Source organism: Corvus hawaiiensis, chromosome 2, assembly GCF_020740725.1.
Source record: "Corvus hawaiiensis isolate bCorHaw1 chromosome 2, bCorHaw1.pri.cur, whole genome shotgun sequence".
NCBI lineage: Eukaryota > Metazoa > Chordata > Aves > Passeriformes > Corvidae > Corvus > Corvus hawaiiensis.
In genome coordinates, this window is record NC_063214.1 from 64,628,940 (window position 1) to 64,650,500 (window position 21,561).

The 21,561-nt window shown below is 37.1% G+C and overlaps 1 long non-coding RNA gene across 3 annotated transcripts; it reads right to left on the reverse strand.

Annotated features, from left to right (window-relative positions):
• Nucleotides 1-5,429: 5,429 nt before the first annotated feature.
• Nucleotides 5,430-19,557, reverse strand: LOC125322242. Of its 3 annotated transcripts, XR_007201894.1 has the most exons (8): nucleotides 19,521-19,557; nucleotides 17,998-18,072; nucleotides 17,650-17,759; nucleotides 15,939-16,088; nucleotides 15,667-15,762; nucleotides 15,012-15,022; nucleotides 14,218-14,299; nucleotides 5,430-12,775 (listed from the first exon to the last, which is right to left on the reverse strand). It is a non-coding gene; the product is annotated as an uncharacterized LOC125322242 (long non-coding RNA). The 3 variants fall into 3 exon arrangements; XR_007201895.1 differs by lacking the exon at nucleotides 17,998-18,072; XR_007201896.1 differs by lacking the exon at nucleotides 15,939-16,088.
• Between the last annotated feature and the right edge of the window lie 2,004 nt (nucleotides 19,558-21,561).

Below are 21,561 nucleotides of genomic sequence, written 5' to 3' on the forward strand. Positions count from 1 at the left end.
ATGGAAGGTTTCCTGCCCGTGTTAGGGGGTTTGGAACTAGGTGACCATTCAAGTCATTTCTAACACAAACCATTCTATGATTCTGTGCTTCCATGATCTATAGTAAATTACACTTTAAAACTCTGAAATTCTTAAACAGTTGCTAGGCCTAAGGGAATCTGGAATCGAATAATTAAAAAACACTCCAACAACACAACAACTGGAAATTACCCAAAGATAGGTGCATAAGATTATTGCTGAAATATGTGCATACAGTGGGCTGTGTCTGAAGTATCCACACTGCACTAATGAGCCACCTTCAAAAACAAGCCAAGGGGCTAGGCAAAATATTGCACATGGCAAGACACAGTACTGGTAAGAAAGCATGGGTCCTAGACTGGAATGACCACAAGTGCACTAACCCCTTTTATTCTGGCAACAATGAAGCCCCTCACAGCAAAATGAAGAACCCTTTGTAGAGAGAGGGATTGTGTCTCTAGTTGAGGCTTCCTGAAAAGATTACAACTGGCTGTTCAAGTAACCTGGTCTAGCAGAAGGTGTCCTTTCCCATGGCAGGAGGATAGGAAAGAGATCTTCCTTGAGTCCCTTCTAATCCAATCCATTCTATGTTTTCATACCATTTCCACAATGTTGAAAGTGCCTCCTGGGGGATTCTTGCTCTGAAAAAGGGAAGGTTATGTCTCCTGTTGGCTCGATCTTTAGATGTAAACCAGGTCTGCTTATAAAGTAAGAGCAGCTCTCTGATATTCCCATTTGAGTTTTACGAACCCAGGATACACTTAATACTGCATGTGTCTATGCACAGCATGTGTATACTGCATGTATTGAAAGCATTGGGATCAGAACCAGCACATGCCTGGATTGCTTCTGGAGGCACATTTTGCAACATGGGACCAAGATTCGGCACACTATGGGTCAAGAAAGAGAGCCAGCTTCTGAGCCTGATCCTTGGGCACGGTTTAAGGGTCAGGTCTTTCCCTGACTCTGTCTTTGGACTTTTCAAACAGCCCTGTTGAATACAGACCAACCATAGGAGGGCTTTGCTCTATGCTGAGCTGATGGAAGCCATCTATATATGCCACATGGAATGAAGGCCCAGGTTTGGTTCCCGACACTGTTACGTGTGTTAGACATAAATCTGTCACTTCAAATGTGACTGCGTCCATCTGCATAGCAATCTGCTCTGACAAGGGTAAAGCAAACAGAGTGAGAAAGCTAAGAAATATTTCAGTCCTGTATGTTAGGTTAGGCAGGGTTTCTTGCTATCTAGATGGTTTACCCAAAAAGAAAGTAAGGTGCCTTAGCAAAGCACAGTGGAAACGATGAGCAGCCTGGTCACTGGCAGACAGAGAAGCTGGCAGAATTGCAGCTGGAAGACATAAGCAGGATTTAACAGAATTAAAAGAGGTAGCAGGCAGACACACATGCATAGGGCAATAGTTTGTGAAGCAACAGAGTGCAACACAGGATGATAATCATCAGAACTACCAAAACAGTATTTGTAATTGCTATTGTATCTCAGTTTTTGAGAACCATAATTTTTTTATCACAACAGCAGTGTCTTGCAGAGAGGCTGCAGGGACAAAAAACACATTTACCCTGACCTGGCATATGTGTCAGACACTGACATCTACACTGCAGACACCTGCATGTGAATTAGTGAACTCCAGCTTTAAAATTAGCTGAGGTAAATGCTGTCCTGAAAAACATATTCTTTAGCTAAAGTACTGCAAAGGCAAAATTTGGTAAATTTAATCTAATCTAGCTAAGGTTAAGGGAAGTCTTACTTAGGTAGAAGTAACAACATGATAGAGGAAATAATAAAAAAAGCCCCATCTGTCAATATGAGAACATGGCCTCATTTAAATAAAAGGAGACTAGTCTTGAGCAGTAGACAGATACCTGTTGAAAAGTTGAAAATTCTTCCATTAAACCCAGTAGGTTTTATGTTTGCATCTGGCACTGTGCTTTACATTTCTTTTGACAGAAGCTGAGATATTGGGAGTATGCATAAGACGGTAAAATAAAATCCGACATCAAGATGAGTTGCTGAAAGATAAGCTCATTAAACAAAATGAAATCGATCTTACAAAAAAATGTTTGAAGGCAAAAAGCAATCTAGGAAAATATTTATGAAATAGGTTAGCTTTCTAGGGAGTAAAACCATAATTTGTCCAAACAAGAAGAAAAATAAGAGTATTGCTACCACTGGTGCTACAGTTTTTTTCAATATGTGTGAGTAGTTTTACAATATGTTCTTGTGATGCGGAGTCAGGGAAGGAGATAAAAAGTAAGATGATGAGTGCAAGGTAAAACTGATTGTGCATGAGATGAATGCTTTCCATTCCTCCCAGCAGTGCAGTTGAGGGTAAGTGCAAGCAAACAGACTTTATTCACTTCTAAATTGAGCAGAAGACAGTTTATTTGTTTACTGTATTACAGGAATGCATGCAATTTAGCTAATGTGCTTTTTTGTTGTTGGGTTGCTTTGGTTTTGCTTTGGGTTTTTTAATGTCTTTAAATTTGTGCTACTGCAGGTCTCCCTGGGAAAGAGCTTTGTCTAACAATGCCTCGAGGAAGGAGCGCATTGAGGCTGTGAATGTCTGCATGAAGTAACTATTTGCAAAGAGCAATTTTTGAGGAAGGCTACATTCAGTGGTCCTAACTAGCAACTGGTTGATAATTCTGTCTGGTTGTTGAGGATACTCTTTGCAAAGTGCCCTGTGACAATATACTTTTTGTCCCTCAGTGTTTTTATACAATTAATGTAAATCTCTACTTTTAACAGCATGTGAGGAAGTGAATTCCCTGAAGTTACAGGAAATTGCTGTCTGAGGAAAGAAGCAGCACTCAAAAGAAGAGCATTCTTACTGCTTTCTTGTACCAGGGTTTAGTCCATTTCACCAGAAAACAAGCTTGATTTGTTCAACAATATAAGGAAAATGCCCACCTAGAGAGGAGGTTTCTTAGCTTGCCTAAAACATTAGTTTAGACAGAAATTCTCACCTGGTAAAAACAGTATTGTCATTACATCTACAGTAACTGAAGTTTAACAAATTATAATTTCAAGAAAAAGTTGAGTTGAACATAAACGAATTTCAATAATAAATTTAAATAGTTGTACATCATTTGAGTTCTTATTCATATATGAAAGTAGGCAGTAACAATATTTGTATGTGAAACTATTTGTTGCCCAAGATGAGAAAGAATTACAAGAGTGGGCCATGCAAAATGAGGTATATTCATCAAATGAAATGTCAAAGTCTACTGTGCTGGTAAATCCTCCCAGTTCATTTGATTTCATGACTCCTCTGATTACTTTTCGAAGTCCTGTATTGCCAGTTATGTCACCAATACAGAGATTAAATGACATCGCTGGCATACATTGACATAAAGGAATTTAACCTCCTCAAAGGTGCATATTATATAAAATATATTAAAAACTTCCTTTGTCTTTTACATGATTAATTAAAAATAAATTAAAAGTTGCATTGAAAAACTAGCAGAATATTTTCCTTTGAAGTAGTGGGTCACAAGTTTAGCAACATGTACTGGTTTTGACTGCTCAAGATTATTAAAGCTTTCTTTTTTTGGTGGGGGAGGGAGGATACTGAAAGGGAAAAAACCAACAGCAATTGAAGGCAAAGAAAGTCAGAATTTAGGCCATAAGTATCTGCTGAACTCTCTCCCAGGTGTAATATTCAATCAGCAGCTATTTAATCTATGTTGGTAACATACATTTATTTTTGTTATGGACACTACTGTAGCATGAAATTGGAAGAGGATTTCCTTATAGCTGAAATGTATTACAATATTTTGTAATGAAAAACGAAGTTCCCACTAGCTGGAAGTTTCTTCTTTTTTTATTATTCTTCTGTCTGCTGAGGGACAGAGTAACACTGTGTTGCTTTGGTGTGTCTGCACTTCTAGTGCTTTCTTTTGTAGGGTTTGGAGTTAAGTGCAGGGTACAAACACAGTCATTGAATGCCAGTTTTCTATACGGAGGGCCAAATGTTTAGGTCTTTTTAGGGCTAGACATTTCCTGGCAGCATATGTTGTACGGGAAACCACTTGGCTTTACAGCCAGTTAAAGGCCAGACTCCAGTTATACTGTTTGTTATGTGAGGTTTCTTGTGTTTCACTAATCCTCAAGGAAGAAAAGGGACCTGGAACAGGATTTCCCAGCCGCTACATGAGGAGTCAATACAGAGAACTGCAGCAGTCTCCTTAGCATATGAAATCTGAAACTCTGCTTGGTCCCTTACAGAAGGAGCAGACTAATTCACCCAGCAGGCTGACGGTGGTAGCCATGTGCCAGTTTTCCCTCCTCATTCCATGTGATGGGCAGAGAAAATTGCCACTACTGTAAATATTCCCAGTGCTCATTATTTATCAGTTTTATGGTTTACAGGAAATACATAAAAGTGAAAATCTGATAAACCAGATCTATCTTCTCAAGACATTCAATAAACTTTACCTGCATTGTAATACAGTTTTACAAAATTCTAGGACAATATGCTGAAACCTGTCTAGGTATTAAGTACTATTTGGAACCATTGTGCCATTCTTCAATTACCAATATTTTTCAAACATTATGCTTGAGTCCCTTGAACTTTTTGACAACACATAAATAGGTTTTCTTTTTTTTTTTGTGATAATGTTTTAAATCATTTGTGTTCTGTAGAAAATCTAGACAATAACAACTGAGAAGCTCAAAAAAACCCTGAAGACAACCACTTCTACAATTCCAAATAATTATCTCTTTCTTTGCTACTTTTTAACACAATGCAAGACCTGAAACTTACTAATGATTTTGACACAAGTAAGACTGACAATTATGAATTCTATATACTATCAAGGTATAGAAGAAACTTTTTTTTAAAGTTGAAGAGGTTACCACCTTTCTGTCCCAGACAGCACTTTCAAAAACCCCATTTCATTCAGTTGACGGGTTTTTTCGCTTCATCATTCACTGTTGTACTGCACTTTGCTTCATTTCTGAATTCCATCTCTCCCAGATGGTTGTTAATTGACAGGAGATGGCTTTCACATTTACCATTATAGCTGAAATAATGTTCTGAAATTCAAAACTTAAATATTAAAACTACGCATTAGGCAGAAATGTCCAGAAGGTTAGACAATGGAATAATTTGTCAGGGGAGAAAAAGTTGAATCATCATTTCAACTAGAACTGAAGAACAGGCTAGATAAAACAGATTATTGGGAGATAAAGGGCAAGTACCAGCTGCCCTCTGTTGCTTCCTGTTTTCTAATTTAGCATGGAGAACATATTATGCACAACGAGGATGATCTGTGATACTCCATAATCCATACCTTGCTATATTGTGATATTGAAAATAGAAGAAAAAGCAGGCCAAGAATAAACTAATATATGTGTATGTATGTAATATACGTATATGTGTATGGATAAAGAGTTTGCAATACATAAAAACTATATTTAAAAATTGCACCCTCCAGCCCTGAGTTAACAATGATGGTGTTTAATATTGCACAGGGCACAATTGCCCTTTCTGGTGTGCAGTAATCCTCACACATATGCATTCAAGCATTTTTATATTAAATGCTCTTACTCACTTCTACAACCTTTATGTTCTAAACAAGTGCAGCGTGTGGGAGAGAAACAACTATCAGAGATATACTGTGCCTGCTGCACTTTTAATTAATTTGTAGATTGAAAATAACTACAAGGGAAATACATGGGTGAGGGAAGACAGGAAATATTAAAGTAGTTTTTACCACTCTATTTATGTACTTTATTTCAAATCTTGTCTCATAAGAAACACAGAGCTCATTTCATCAAGGAGAGTAACTATACAGTCCCATTCCAGCATGTCAGTGTAATTAACAGTGTGTTTTCCAGAAAAAACTGACCAGGATTTTACCACAGTTTCCTTACAGCGACAAGCCTCCCTCCCCAGCTTCAACACTGCTCTAATTAAAATGACTGTGACATTTCAGGACTCCCCTTTTCTTTATGCATGCTACCTAGATAATACATCTTAATTTAACATTGATTATTAGTGCTGATGTTACAGTGCCCACTGAATTTGCATTAGCCTTTGATTGTGACAGATATTAGACCCCTGCACCACCTTATGCAACACTGTGTAACCGAGCTCTGCCTCCAGCTTTTCCAGTTCATAAAACCCAGGTGAAATTCCTCCCTCATTCATCAATAAATCCTGCCTGTACCATAAAGCTGAGTCCGGCGTGTCGGGGGAGAGAGGCTGTCCAGGCGGGAGCATCCCGGGCGGAGCGGTGCCCACAGTGCGGGCGGGCAGACAGGAGCCCTGCTCCGGCGCGCAGGCTGACTGCCGATGAGACCCTGCGTGTCTGCCGCGGGAGAGCAACCTGCCATTGGCCAAGCATCTTCTAAGGTTTGATGTCACCTGCAGAGAGTACATGACAGCTTTATTAATGCCAAGCGTTTCGAGCCTGATTCACCGCAGCCCCGCACCAAGGTAGCCCCGTGCAATGGTAAATCAACAGCGGCCAAAAGCGTGTCCTGCTCTCCAGTGGTCCAGAGCGCGGGGACTGTGCCCTGAACCTTTTAGGGGTTCTTTATTACTGAACATGTCCAGCCGTGAATTTTCGGTAAACACCGTCTCTGCTGGGGCTGACTTCCTGGCGTTAAGCTGAGTTGTAGCTCTCAGCTTTTAAACTGGAATTATGATAGAGCTTCCCTTCTAGGAAGTTAAATGATATTTCTGCTAAATATTTCTTTCTTGAGAGGTAACTGTATGACTCAGCTTTAAGCGGTTTTTTCCTGATAAAAGCCACCAAAACTTTTTTAAATGGAAAATTCTACATTAACTGGGTTCTAGAGCATTCATTTATCAGCACTCATTTTGCATATGCACATCTTTATACAGGCACATATGAAAAAGTCTGCATGCAAATTGGTTTTGCATTCGATGACTTTTGTGGACAGAAAGAAAATAACATACACAAACAGCATCTGTGTGCTCCAATTAAGAATTTGTCACTGCTTTCATTCAAGTTCTTAAGCAAGAAAACATTTTGCAAATGACAAGAGAAGGACGGATCTGAATTCTTTCACAAACGCTGGCACTTTTTTTTTCTTTTCAGCTTTAGAAGGCTTTCACAACTTAACCCTTGATGGTCCAAACATTTTTAATTTATGCCCACAATAAAAAATAAACACATAATTTCAACACAACACACACATACACAACACACACATACACAAAAGAGACTGCAAAAATGAAACCTATGTCAGATAAGACATTTTTACATACATGTAGATGTATGCACTACAATAGCTGAAATCCTTTCAGCTAGGATAAAGCTATTGTAAAATAAATCCATGTATGTGATGACCTTCCATAAACCACCTTTTTTAGCATACAACAGCCCAAATTTTTTGTCTTTTAGCAAGTACAGAAATTAAGTTACAAGTCCTCTATCTCTACAATAGTTTACCTAAAAACATTGGTTCACAGACCTCTTAGGACCTTTTCTCCCATAGCTTAAAAATACTCAAAATAAAACATAATAATAGAAATATAGAGATCGTCTTGAGAACCCAGATACTTACAACTACAACCAACAGAAATTGTGTCCCTTCCATCATTAAGATTGCTGAGAGGAATATCTCCTGCTGATGCTGATTTTTTTTTTTTTAACTACACTGGCACAGTTGACTGGAGGTAAAACTCGGTATCAAACAGGTGCTGAAGGCACAATACAAAAGTTCAGCATCAGCTATTCTCCACTTCATACTAATATGCTTGCTTCACCATCTCATTCCTATGACTGCCTATAAATTCCTTTATCACTCTGCTTTTCCCCGTAGGACTCTCTTTCTCCCTAGACTTGGCATTGTCTATTCTTTCTTGTGAAATATTTGCCAGAGTTGTCCTGATTTGCCATGTGAAATTCTCACTGAAGTTGGCGGGATAGTTGGTGGGAAAGATGGGGACAGACTTTGTAGCAGGGCTTGTTGCAATAAGACAGGGGGTAAAGGTGATGGATGACTCATCCCTAGAAACCTCCAAGGTCAGAGTGGATGGGGCTCTGAGAAACCTGATGTAGTTGAAGATGTCCCTACTCATAGCAAGGGGGTTGGACTAGATGGCATTTAAAGGCCCCTTCCAACCCAACCATTCTATGATTCTATGATTTCTCTACATAGGTCAAGCAATTGTATTAATCTAAGTTTATAAGGGGTTTCTGAAGTCCGGTACTTCATTGAAGGAATTTAATTATCTACCACCATCATTCTCTTACTCCAAGAGGAAGGAGCAACTTCACAGCACAAGGTGTTCTTCTTTGTCCCAAGCCACTAAACATGTATATATATTTTACCAACAAATATAAATCATGCACTTCATCTAGGAAGGCAGTAAACCAGTAATTGCTTTCTTCAGTGTTCTTGCTACACTGCACATGTTATCTGCCATGTAACTGCTACTCAAACAGTGACAAGGCAAAGGGCGGAATTAAACACCTTTTATTGTCTTCACATAATTCTATTTTCCATCCCTTTTTAGCTTTTCCAGATGCAAGTCACTCAGTTTTTGTGTTTTTCAGCACAGTAATTTGACGTTCATTCACAATCAAATGTCAAATGTATTTTATATACCTGCTGTATAATTATACAGTTCTCCTAGGTATTGCAAGAGTGTGTACAGTAGAGTAAATTTGCTAAAAATAACATATTTAGAACTCCTAAAATTTTCTAGATTCCCTTGACAGTAATAGACCTTTCAAGAATATTATCACTCAATACTCACTATAATTTTTTTTTTCACAAGCTATGTTTTTAGGATACCAAGAGAAACTCAGTTATCTTACAGTTCTGGACATGAGATACCCAGAGGATTTCTGAATTACAATAAGTTAACCAGAATTGACACTGACACATCAGATCCAGTACTTCTTCCTAAAGTAGTAGAATTTTATATGTAGAAATTTCTTCCAGGGCAAGGCTAGAACTTATGTTGTGGAATCTTCCATGAAAAGTTTACTGAAGGATTTGCCCACTCTGGAGAATTCCAGGTTATTCATCCTATGATAAAAGACTCGACAAACCAAAAGCAGGAAGAAACCAAAACCATCCAGAACTGTAATAATTGTATTCAACCTGCCAATTATTGCTTCCATTAAATGTATTTGCTCAATACAGGGGTCAGTGCTTCCTCTTCAGCAATAGAAAATATTTTAACTTGCTTACTTACTGAGATTTAAACAAATCTATTTACTTCTCACAGTTTGTTAATGCCCCAAAATTCACTGTGTGGTATGATAGAATAAAATAATTGCAGTATAAAGTACTGTCTTCTGTCAAGGCTTTTACCCAAGTTACAATATTTTCTATTGTCAAAGATCTACATCTTTCTTCAAGTGAAAACCACTTTATAAATAAAATTTTAGTAAGAGCCAATGCTTTACTAGTGAGGTTTTTAACCTGAAAAATAAATGTTATTAATTTTGGGTAGAAATAATCTGAAATTTGGAGGCAGAAGTGAAGATAATAATTTGGCCTTAAAGTTCTAATGAACTGAATAGTAAAACTGAATTACACAATTAACCCTGGGTGATAAACACTGATAGAAGGCAGTTTTTTACCTCTCCAGTTTCCCCTGCCTTAGAACTAATGAGTAGTTCCAAAAGGACATCAATATTTTTCCTCCCATATTAAATCTACATTTAGTTTAATATTGAAACAACAATTTGGTGTGGAGAAACTTAAATATAAGGTAAAGAGGAATAGGCAGGGGAAAAATGGTTTTTTTCTGACAGTTTTTAGCAATTAAAAACTATAAAAACCATATCACAACTAAGACTCTCCTCTCTGGAGGAGAAAATTTTCACTCTCATGTATAATTTAACTTTGTCATGAATTCTTAACAGACCTGTAAATTGAAAAATCAACATCTACTCAGAGATAGCAGGTGAAGGACATGCAGGCTGGCACCAAATTTCCATCAGCCTTAACATGGAAAAAAAAGGTCTTACCTTGTTGCCTGTTATTGTAAACATGTCCTGTGGAGACAAACCATTTTAATTTTTTTTTCCTAAGCATATTTATATACATCCTTTATAAGAAGTTTCCTCTAGATTTTTCCATTTGGTATCACAAATATATGAATTTAGATGTGGAATGCAGGAGAGTATAAAAGGTTAAATCCCATCTTCCTTCCATGAGCTTCATAACATACAACACTACAATGTAGCATAAAGCACCTGCTGATCCTTCATATTTGTTTGTGTAGGAATTAGCTGCTACACAAAGACTGCGCTTCTGAATAGACTTTACACCTCTTTTGTAAGTTTCTCTTTGACTCATATGGAGCTGCTTTGAAAAGGAAACAACAACCTCGATATTGCTCTAGACACAAGACAACAAAATGCACACGCTGTATAGAAGCTAACGCACTGTGAGCATTAAAGGGCAAATTGCCATCCACTCAGCAAATCTGTACAGAATTTCTCCCAGTGGTTTTCATGGAGTGACACATTAGCTAACAATCACAATTTAGCTCTGTTTGATCATTAGCAAAAGCAAGAAAGAATGTTTTCATTTCTGTACTACAGCTACTACAGTTTCTGTCAGAAGACTTTGAAATTTAGCCACAAAACAATCTCAGTTTAAATCTTCAGAAGACAGCTTTAGCATGGACATTAAAATTCCAGAGCAAACTCTGCAGACAAGAGTACTCACAAGATAGCCTCACGTGCCCTCATATGGAAGTGTGCCTTTTCTAACATTACATAGTTCATTTGCACAGAGACATAACAATTTCAGCCTGCTGCGTTCTTACCTTTCCTTCTTTAAATTTAAAATTTAAAAAGCTGCAGGACAGAGCTTGAGGGCTATAGTGTCACAAGCAATTAAAGTCTGGGGGGCGAATTTACTGCAGCGATAATATTGTGGTCAGTTATTTCTGTTCTAACTTATGAGCTTCTGTGGAGCATCTGGTCTGTGTCTGTGAAAAGTTCGCATATTTAACTTTTGGACAGGACTTATCACCTGGTTATGCAGTGAGACTTGAATCATAAACCTCCCTTTTCAACAACAAAGATTTGGTTGGGTGACTCTTACACAGCAACATCTGCTTACACAGCAAATGAGAACTATCTTCCCACAAAGAGCACTGTTCTGAGTATCTCAGGGTATATAGCGTCATAAAACCCTCAACTGGAATAAATTATATTTTTCAAAGGTAACTTATGTAGGTGAAATCATGTGATTTATATCACACAATTCTACAGAACATATATATTTTATTTATTATTTATTTTTCTGTCTACTGTTTTCATATAAGTACACAAGATACTTTTACAAGATCTTAATTCCATTTTCAGTTACTTCTACCCTCCCTTTAAGGTCTGTATACCGGTAAAGACTGACACAAATCAGCTTACATAAACCAATTCCAAAGGAACAAGGAATGTCAATAATGCAAATACAAGAGTGGCTATATGTACAAAATACACATTAGAATATAAAACAAGTAAAAAGAGGTATCTTTCCTTGGAAGACTGTGATAAAATAGCCCTGTTGGGGTCCGCACCCCCACCCCCAACCTCATTTTAAGGTTCCAATAAAACTATCAAAATATAACCTCTCTGTAATGGGACAACTATATATTAAGGAAATTACAATTAACATTGTTCACATCTTTATAGGTCCTTCAATCTCCCCAGTTAACCTAGAACATCCATTGTGTATGTCTAGCCCGATTATGAGACCACCTGCAAGAGATGCTTTCTGGGAAATAATCTCCAAAGATTAGGGTTTCAGAGGATAGGATAGCAAGGCTCAAGACTCAAGTTTCCATGACCCATCTCTACATCTCTTTAGAACAGAAATATTTTCAGCCAAACTGTATATTCAGATATTCAGAGAAACTAACTGAAATTTTCTCAAGAGTAGACAGACTGGCGGGCAGATGAGAATCTAATTCTTCTCAAAAGTCGTTTCAATAGAAAGTTTTTTCAATAGGAAAGACCATCCCTCTTAGAAAGTGTTGACTAAACCAATTTTTGTTAAAGACAAAGAAAACAACACCTTTATTAATAATTATCATTAATAGCATATTATAAGTTGCCATCTCTGTATAAGCAACATAATAATTAGGATAAAGAAATTTTTTTGCAGATCTGTACTTGAAGGAACAGAGCTGTCAGTTTCTCTTGGAGCAAAACCCATGCTCTTAACTGAACATATGTAGTGACTTGGAACCTACTGTTTTTCAAGTATTGAGCTAGCTTTTTATTTTTTTAAGATACTTATCATGAGTGTTATCAAGAATTCGAACTCTAAGCTACAAATGAACCTGTTGTCTGCTACACAGTAATTGGAGCAAGCTACAAACTTATGCACTTGTATCTGACAAAATCATCCAGTGTTAGTTCCTGACTTGGTATGTCCGTTGACAATAATATTCTTTCTTTTCACACCATTCAAGAGAGTCATAGCAAAATGAGATAGCTCTCTTCTCATTAGGGAATTCTTTATCTACTGATTGTCAGTATTGAAAGGCAGGGTTTTTTCCCCAGCACTCATTATTCAGTGATGGCTGTAGTTTCAAGTCCATTCCCTTTTTTTTATGTACATAAAGAAACAGCTAGAGAGGTTCAGCTTGCCAGAAGTATCCTGAAGCAAAATCATCCATTCCAAATCAATGATGAGTTACACAGTGCCCAACACCTGTTCAATCAGTGGGAAATAATTCAGCACAGGTGTTAATGGCAAGTCCAGTTTGCATAACTGCAGCTTCATGCCCTGGAAATTCCAAAGGTCATCATCAAGATTTTACAAAGACAAAGTAATTAGCAAAAAACTTTGTAATTATTACACGATAAAAATAATGTTACCAGATACTTAGATTTTAGATAGCATTAACTTGAATGACACAATTATAGAAAGTGAAGCTACCTTTTGGTGCAAGCTTAGTTGATTAATATGGAAAACTATTCTGGATTTTTTGTTTGGAAGTTAAAATCACTGTTCTGTCTAAACTTTAGTAAGTCTGGATATAGCCCATTATTTCAGAAGACTTGCATAGAATTCATAGAAATAATTCTTTTAAAAAACATGTGATAATAAATCTACTCAAAAAAAAAAAAAAAAAGGTGAATTCTAACTTAATCTAAGCAAGTTTCAGTTCAGGCTGCAAGAAATCTTTGGGAGTCATTGAGTCATCTAGCAGGTTGCTTCCTCACTGACCAGTTGAGTTTTAACATCTCCCAGAAGTATCCACAGCCTCTCTGGGCAACCTCTTCCAGTGATTAACCACCCTAACTTAGGATTTTTGTTTAAATCCAGGGCGAATTTACCTTGCTGTGCCCTGTGTCCACCACTTCTTGGCTTTTCACTGTGTACATCTGTCAGAAGTCCCTGTGGCCAACCCTTTAGGTACCTGTGCATGGCAACTAGATCCCCCACAGCCCTTCTTAAGACTGAATAAACCCAGCACTCTGACTCTCAGTTTTCTTTATGTTCTCTCTCATTCACACCTCTCAGTCCTGTTCTTCAGCCCCCAGCCGCCACAGCAACTCTCATCTGGACTCATTCTACTTTGTCAACATCTACTTTGTGCTGGGCAGCCCTGCATTGAATGCAGTGACCCACTTGTGCTCTCACAAGTCCCACAGGGCAGAGACCACTTTCCTCAACCTCCTGCTGTGTTCTTCCAAGTGCAGCCTACTCTGCCAACAGCCCCAGGGCACACTGATGACCCATCTTCAAGTTATTGTCCTCCAGGACCCCTGTCCTTTACTGCAAACCCCCCAACTCTACCATTTCCCTGAGGCTAGAGCTGGTTCCCAGGTTGTACTGGGGCATGGGGTTATTCCATCCCAGGTGCACGACATTGCATTTCCCCCAAATAAACTTCATGAGGATTCTATCCATCCCCTCTCCAGTCTCTCAAGGCTTCTCTGAAGTGCTTGCTCTTTAAGGTATTGATTGTTCTACTCAGTTTGGTGCCATCATTCAAACTTCCTCTAGGTAAAGAAATGAAGACTGACAAAATGGAAGACCTTCACATGTTTAAACAACTGACTGGAAGAGAGAAAACAGAAGGTAGGACTATTTCACCATTACCCTCAGACAAGTCCTGTAGGAATATATGTTGAAGTCCCTGCTGCACAACAGATCCATTACAGGACTGAAAAAGAGGCTAACCAGTGAAAAGGTAGCATTTGTTGTCAGTACCAACTTACCTGCTGTAATGAAGATACTTCTCACTTATGGGGATTTGCAGTCTTTTGTTTTTTCAAAGATAGAGGAAACCAAACTCCAAACCTAGAGATCATTAATGTGCATAAACATATGAATATATAGAAAAAAAACCCCTAAAATAAAACAATTTATCTTTAATAATGACTTTTGATAATTGGAAATGGGTTATTTTATGATAAAAATTAATTTTGTGACATCTTTAGGTTATAAGGGTGGCTTTGTTTGGTGTTCAGATAGTTTTCATTATGTGATGGAAGTTCCCACTTATTTTAATTTCCTTTACCAGCTAGTATAACTACCTGAGCCAAACCAATCTTCGGTATGATCAAGTTTGAACAGTCTTATATTCAGTGTCAAAAAGAAGACATTGTATGCACTTGCTATCAATGCTTTTTAGAATAATGCCATACAATTATCATGGGGTGCATTCTAAAGCATCTAACTCAGTGATCTAATTTATGTCTTCTTCTAAAAAAAAAGTACCAGTGCTCCTGATGTAGTTAGCTGAAAGCTGCAAGTGTCCTTAAAGCCAAGTCTGGGAAGTTCAAGATCCATTTAAAGAAGTATGATAGCCCTTTTCTCTCTTTTATTTATCCTCTACCCATAAAGCATGTCATTCCTGTACCTGTTATCATTAGCTATTACTATATTCATCCATTGCCTTTTAATGTATTGCCATTAAACTGGATGGCAAACAGTGGGCAGGGAAAATGATATGGTCAGTGCCCTGGGGATGTAACAGTAATGGATGGATGGACAGTAATGATTCACTTACTGCAATCAGTGCTACTCCCAGTCAGTTTTGTGATGCAATATTAGTTGCAGAGGAGATATCAGATGAGAGGGAAAAAAATAGAAAAGGAGATTAGTCTACATAAATGGGAAGGAAATAGCAAATAGTTGTGGTTTGAACCTTTCTGTTTATTGCTGGGTTTTAAAGTTCTGAAATAGATAGATGAAAATTATAGGAAGCACTAAAATGGAAATTAACTTTTTTAAAAAGTTCAAGGTTGCCGTAGACATTTGGAAAGAAAATTATGTCTGTCCTCAATGCTTTTACTACAGGCCTCAAGACATAACAAAGCAAGGTGAAACAAACAGACTTGGGTTATGTTCTTTCATCCCAGATGAGGACTGAGTCCCATTGGACCTGGAATAACTTCTATATACTGCATTGGTGTATTGAGAAAAATTCATTTTGATATAAGCCTCTCAGATCAGTTGAGAATGAGAATAAAGCCACTGAATACAATAAAATTACTCATGTACTCCAAACTGCAGCTGCATAAGTACTCTTCTAGTAAGGACATACTGAGCTGGTTTAAAGCATGGTGAAGTCCATAGGACTTGCACAAGCCTCATGAGGGTTCTGCATCTGTCTTTTCTTCAAATTCTTGACTTCTAACTCTTATATAATGAAAATGTATTACCTGCTCTTTACTTCAGCTATTTCAGCTACTGGGACAATAATATACTGATGATGATGATGCTGATGATGATGATTTGTTTTTTATAAATACAGCACACTGTAAAAATCAAAGGAAAAAAAAGATGAGGTGGAATTAAGTAGAAAGTTCAGAGATTAACAGAATGGCTTTATTTAAATGCTTATCTACAAAAGATCTTTATGGTCATTAGAACGTTGAATTAATTTTAAAAATAATTAATTAATTAATACCTTGACACAGTATTTTTTCAATACCTTTTTCTCTTTCAAATGCATTTTTCTAGTGTCATGTCTGATGATAAAGCTGGTTTGAAAATACTTCTTGGAAGAATTATTAAGCACAACCAGACAGAGCAGGAGGCATTAAGAAAGGCATATATTTTTGATTGATAGAAGGATGCAATACTGGAAGAATAATAAACAGTGTTTAGGTAGCAGCATAAGAAGCTTTACAACTGTTTAACAAAATACATTTGTTACTATATACATATAACAAGAAACTGAATGCTATTTTAGCTTTATAGAGTTTAATTTGCTTGTCTTCTGAAAATGGGCAAATATAGCAGCTGTTTCCAACCTTCAGCTTTACAAACTTTGCTCTCATCTAGCAAAGCATTCTGCTAAGTTCCTGAAATTGAAGGTAACGATGCAATCTCTGTACATGTTAAGCCACAGAATTATGAAGACCATAACGACTGAAGAGTTTAAAACTGTATCTAGTACACATCCTGCAAAGCTTAAGTGATGCATGTAATTACATTTTTTAGTTCCATATAATATTTTCTAGCATACATGCGTATATATTACAGTTCTCTAGCTAAACATTCATTCTCTGTGCCTTTATGTAAGCTAAGATTTAAAAAATGCAATTTTCGAGTAAATACTATGAAAGTAAACAAAGAATGCAGATGGAATCTCCTACAGCAGAGCTACATGTAAACCTCTTTGTCAATAAGAGGTTGCAGTGGAGGGGGTCTGTTCCTCCATGGAACATGAGGAGCATGGGCAAAGCAACAACCTCTGCTGAAAAAGGGGTTGCTACTGAGTCTGCTTCTACCCATTTTCTGTGTCTGATGATCAGTGATTTTTTACTATAAACATGGTGCAGTTAATTGGTTCAAATAGCCAAATTCTTTTCCACTCTGTCATTTGTATTATTGTTTTAATTCAAATCCACAAGCAGCTATTTACAAGTTAAAGTAGATACTTTCCTTCTTCACAGAGGAAAGTTATACATTTACTGTTTTTCTGCTGCAGAACCAATCTCATTGTTTCTCATAGGAGTTTGTGCTGCATGGCTTGGGAATGCAGGAGGTTATGCATTGCCCTGGAGTTCAATAAGGTTTGGACAGATTTATGGATGAATGGCATGCTCAGGCATAATAGAGAACACAGCCCATGGTACTCCCCAAAATCAATCAGTTTGAAATCTCTTCCTTTCCTCTCATGTCTTATCCAGAAGAAACATCCCATAGCATCCTCCGAAAACTTGGAATTTTTCTGCTCCATTAAAATCCCCAGAAAATTACCTCCCACATCCTGCATGTATTGAGCACTATTTTTCATGTGGGTGCAGCCAGTGTAAGACAGAAAAAGAAGATCCATGCAAACCTTCATTTAAGACAAATAGTAGTACAGTCAGAGCAGGTTATATATTTATTTCTGCCAGAAGGGAAATTAAAAGTAAGTTCATAGTAATTCGCAGGATTCAAATAGTTTATCTGGGCAAAGATGAAGTGTCAGTCTATGAGTCAGGGCAACACCTCGAAAGGTAAAGCAAGTGTTTGGTTTTTGTGAAATTATTAAATTAATTTATCTCAGACCAGCAGGAGCAACCAATGCTGTTGCTTGATTTTGTTTTCTTTTATTTTTTTTCAGAGGGGGTTACACTGGAACAGGAAAAACTCTCTAAATATATCTTTTTAGTACTTCAGCAAAGCCCAGCATTGTCTGCTACAGTACATACCATAGGACTCTGGATCATGGGAATTTTTTTACTTCAAGCTTATTCTGATGTGGAGGTTTTTTTAAGAGCTTTTTCAGAGTAAACTCAACTGACTTGCACATCTTAGGTCCCTGCAAAAAAAAAAAAATCTTCTCTGTCACTGTGCTACCCAAAGGACCTTCTCAATATCCTGGTCACTATAATAGACTTTACTGAGACATTTCAAGAAAAGTCATTCCTGCTTTGCAGAAGGGTCCCTAAGAAAGACAGGAAATGGAAAAGTGTCAGGAAATTATTGTTTTGCAGTAAGAAATAGGTTTCACACCATCAATCAGCTTATAATTATGGTGATGACTCTTACACACTTACCTTCAAATTGCTTTTCATTGCTTAGTTGCTCCATCCAGCCAAGACCAGCGTTCAGCTGTCTTGTTCCCTGCAGAACTGAAAAGCAAGAAACAAGCAGTCCCCAAATACTAACTAGTTTGAAGCTAGGGCAGACAACAAGCAGAAAAATCCAAAAAATGCAGATCAGATAGTCTTCATCCCCAAATTTCTCCTTACATCATCAGAACAATCTCCACAGAGTGAAACTTTCTGGTGCTCCATATGAAATCAAATTTTATTGGCTCTAACACAAGTATTGCAGTACTGTTCCCCCAATACTTGAACAAGCCATAACCAGAGAATATTCTTAACCCTAGACTCCTCTCATGCCTGTCCTAAAATAAATAAATAAACAAATAGTTGTAGCTGCCTGGAGGCTGAAAAGACTTTTAAACTATTTTACTAGTGTTATTGCTAGGTTTGTTGTTGTTTTTATTTCATGCCCAAACTGTTAGCTGAAATTAAATAATTTTAAAGGTCTGTTGCTGAGGGTGATGTGATGTGTCTGAAGAAACCACCACTGATGGAGTCAGAACAGCTACCTCCACTAAAGTTAGCTACCCATCTGTGTTCTCTCTTCATCTAACTGGTTAGAGCAAGCCCATATTTTCCTGCTCTGCCTTACTATTCCATGTGGTCTATTTCTTATGAGACGTCTGTCTCTACCTGCTTGTGGCAGCAAAGCCCAAATTTAAATTTAAACTCGCCCTGTTGAGAAGCTGAGGCCTGGAATTTGGTTTAGTGTTCTTTATTGTTTACAAGTTATCTAGATTCTTCCAGTGTCATATCTAAAATATGTTTAATTAAGTTGTTAGTTGTTTATTTCAGGTGACTGTTGATCACTCTGACAGGAGTAAAGAGGTGATTGGTAATCAGGAGCCCAGAACATTAGAAGAAATCTAAGAATGACTGCAATTATGTAAAATCATGCAGAACCAATAATAAGGAAAAATAAATTGTCCCTCCACCCTGAAAGTACAGGAATAAATGGAAACAAAGTGGTGAAAGAGAACCATACATATTAATGAGACAGCACCATCTAATCAAAACCCATTGTCTTCTGCCAGCTCAATCAACAAATTATTATAGAGGATAATGTTACACTTAGGAACTCTAAATGTTTATAAACAACCCAATTACTATACTGTAGAAATTCATCCTCAAATGCAATCAGGTTTAATATTTTATCACAAGAACAGAAGGAGAAATTTGTATAAGATCAAACAACTACATTGAGAAAGATATTTGCTTATGTTGAATAGCTATGTTAAGTTTTAAATAAATGTATGTGATTGTTGTTAGTTTCTCAATAGCATAAATAAATAAACAAACAAACACTAAGTTGCCAATCTCAGAAGATTGTCCAGAATGCAACAATCTTAAATACCAAAACCCAAAAAGCATCCTGAAATCCTAATTGTAATATTATCAGGATTTGTATAAACAATTAAGGTGTACTAGTAAGTTTTAGGACAAGATATTCAAATTCAGTCAACGTGTTTTACCTCAGCAGCCGGTGAGGAAGCTCCCAGTGAATTTACTGAAAAAAAAATAGATGGGCTTACACAGATAGATTTACCAAATTTCTCTGAAGTGTGTTTAAAAGCTCTGTTAGATGCATCCCAGCTTTCAGGTACATTTAAAGGGCATTAGTACAGAAGGGTTTTTCACCTCCAGTTCCTATGAGCTTATAATTAATTGAAATAAATATGTATAATTCCATATGACTGTAGTTGTTCCCAGCAAGACTAACCCATGCCTTGTACTCCCCTTGGGAGTTGCCCTAAAAACAACTTGTCATTGAGGACTAGGAAATCACCTTTGCTTTTGTCTTCTTTACTGTTCTCTTCTCTTTTGGTCCCATGAGACAAATTATCTAGTGACAAACAGAATTATTCAGGAATGGTAAAGGCCTATCATGTTATTTAAACACAGAAGAGAAGCAGGGTTATCTAAACTTGGAAGTGACAGCTCTAGGAATGGCTTGCTCCATGGGCTTGCCAACTTTTCTAGCCTCTCTGTAAAATGGAACTAAAATGTTTTGATGTCACTGAGTATTTTGAAGTACTTTGAAGACACAGAGAGCTTTAACAATGTTAAGTATCATACTTTTACTACATAGACCAAAGAAGAGAGTTTGGATTTCTTTTTTTTCCCCATGGAGATGCTATAATGCAGATTAAACCTGATTTTGACCAACTATGAATCTGAAACCAAGGATGGATGGAAAAATGTTTTCAAGGGATGTCCATGTATAAGCGCAGGAATAGTAGCCAACAGTTAAAAAAAGCCAACTTGATTAATGATCGAGTTTCATGATTAACTTTTCACTTTTTATCTCCTCAAAGTTTAAGAAATATTAAAAAATGAGGATCATATGAAATAGATCATATTAATTTTTTTTCCTGTAAGTATTAAGCAGTGGTATTCTGAGGCTTAAGTAGAAAAAAGGAAAATAGAAAGCGGAACCCTGTGATGACAGAAGTAGACTGCTAGAGTTAACCAAGTCTATAGAACCATTTTTCAAGGTATCTCCATGCAAAATCCCCTATGTTGAATTAAAATAGAATCAAAATTGTGCATAAAAGCAATTAAAATCACAGAATCAACTAGGTTGGAAAAACCTTTGAGATCATCAAGTCCAACCTACGATACAGAGAGTATAAAAACCCCTGTTTGATATGATAACAGTAAAGACTTATCTTTCCAGTGCAATTGAATGCAGCATAGAGAGATTTATACTGCATCATATAGCATCTAGGAGAATTAGAAGTTTAGACTTGAAAAACAAAGTAGGACATAGGAGATAGCTGTATCAAATTATTCTCAGATCAGGGACATTTCCTTTCTGAAGAGACCCTGCTATTCGCCATCCCATTACGGACCTTATTCAGATTGCTCATGCATTTTTACACTCCTCTGTATGGAAGACAATGTCCCTAAAGGAGCCTGACTTGGGTAAACAGCTAAGTGAAGACAGAGAAGGTGTCCTGGTTTGCCGTGGGTGTGTATTTTTGCTTCAACGCAAACAATAAGCCAAAGCATCTGAAAATCTCTATTAGTGAACACACACCTAAGCATATGCCCATATTGTAAATGGGCCTGGAATGCCTGAGTCCAGTATATTGTGGAATAACTGTTATGGTGGACTCAAGGCAGATAAATTCACAGAATCAAATTTAGTTTTCTCAATGCAGTTATGACTAATGGATATTCACAAGAGCCTTCTTAAGACAACACGTGAAAATGTAGTAAAAGAACAGATGCAGGTGTAACCACTTTATATACAATATCATAATAAGCTATTAATATAAATTTATTTCATATTTTTGTGTGTAGCGGTGTGTAAACAAACATAGCACATAGAACCCTCTCAAAAAGATAAGGCCAACATATTAGTTCTTCACTTCCTGTGTAATCTGTGACTAAATATGAAAGGCAAACAATTATCACTGTTTTTCAGCACATGAAAACTAGGCATAACAAGTGAAATTGTACAGCAGTGTATTTCATTTAAAACAAAACATCATTTTCCATATAGCACTT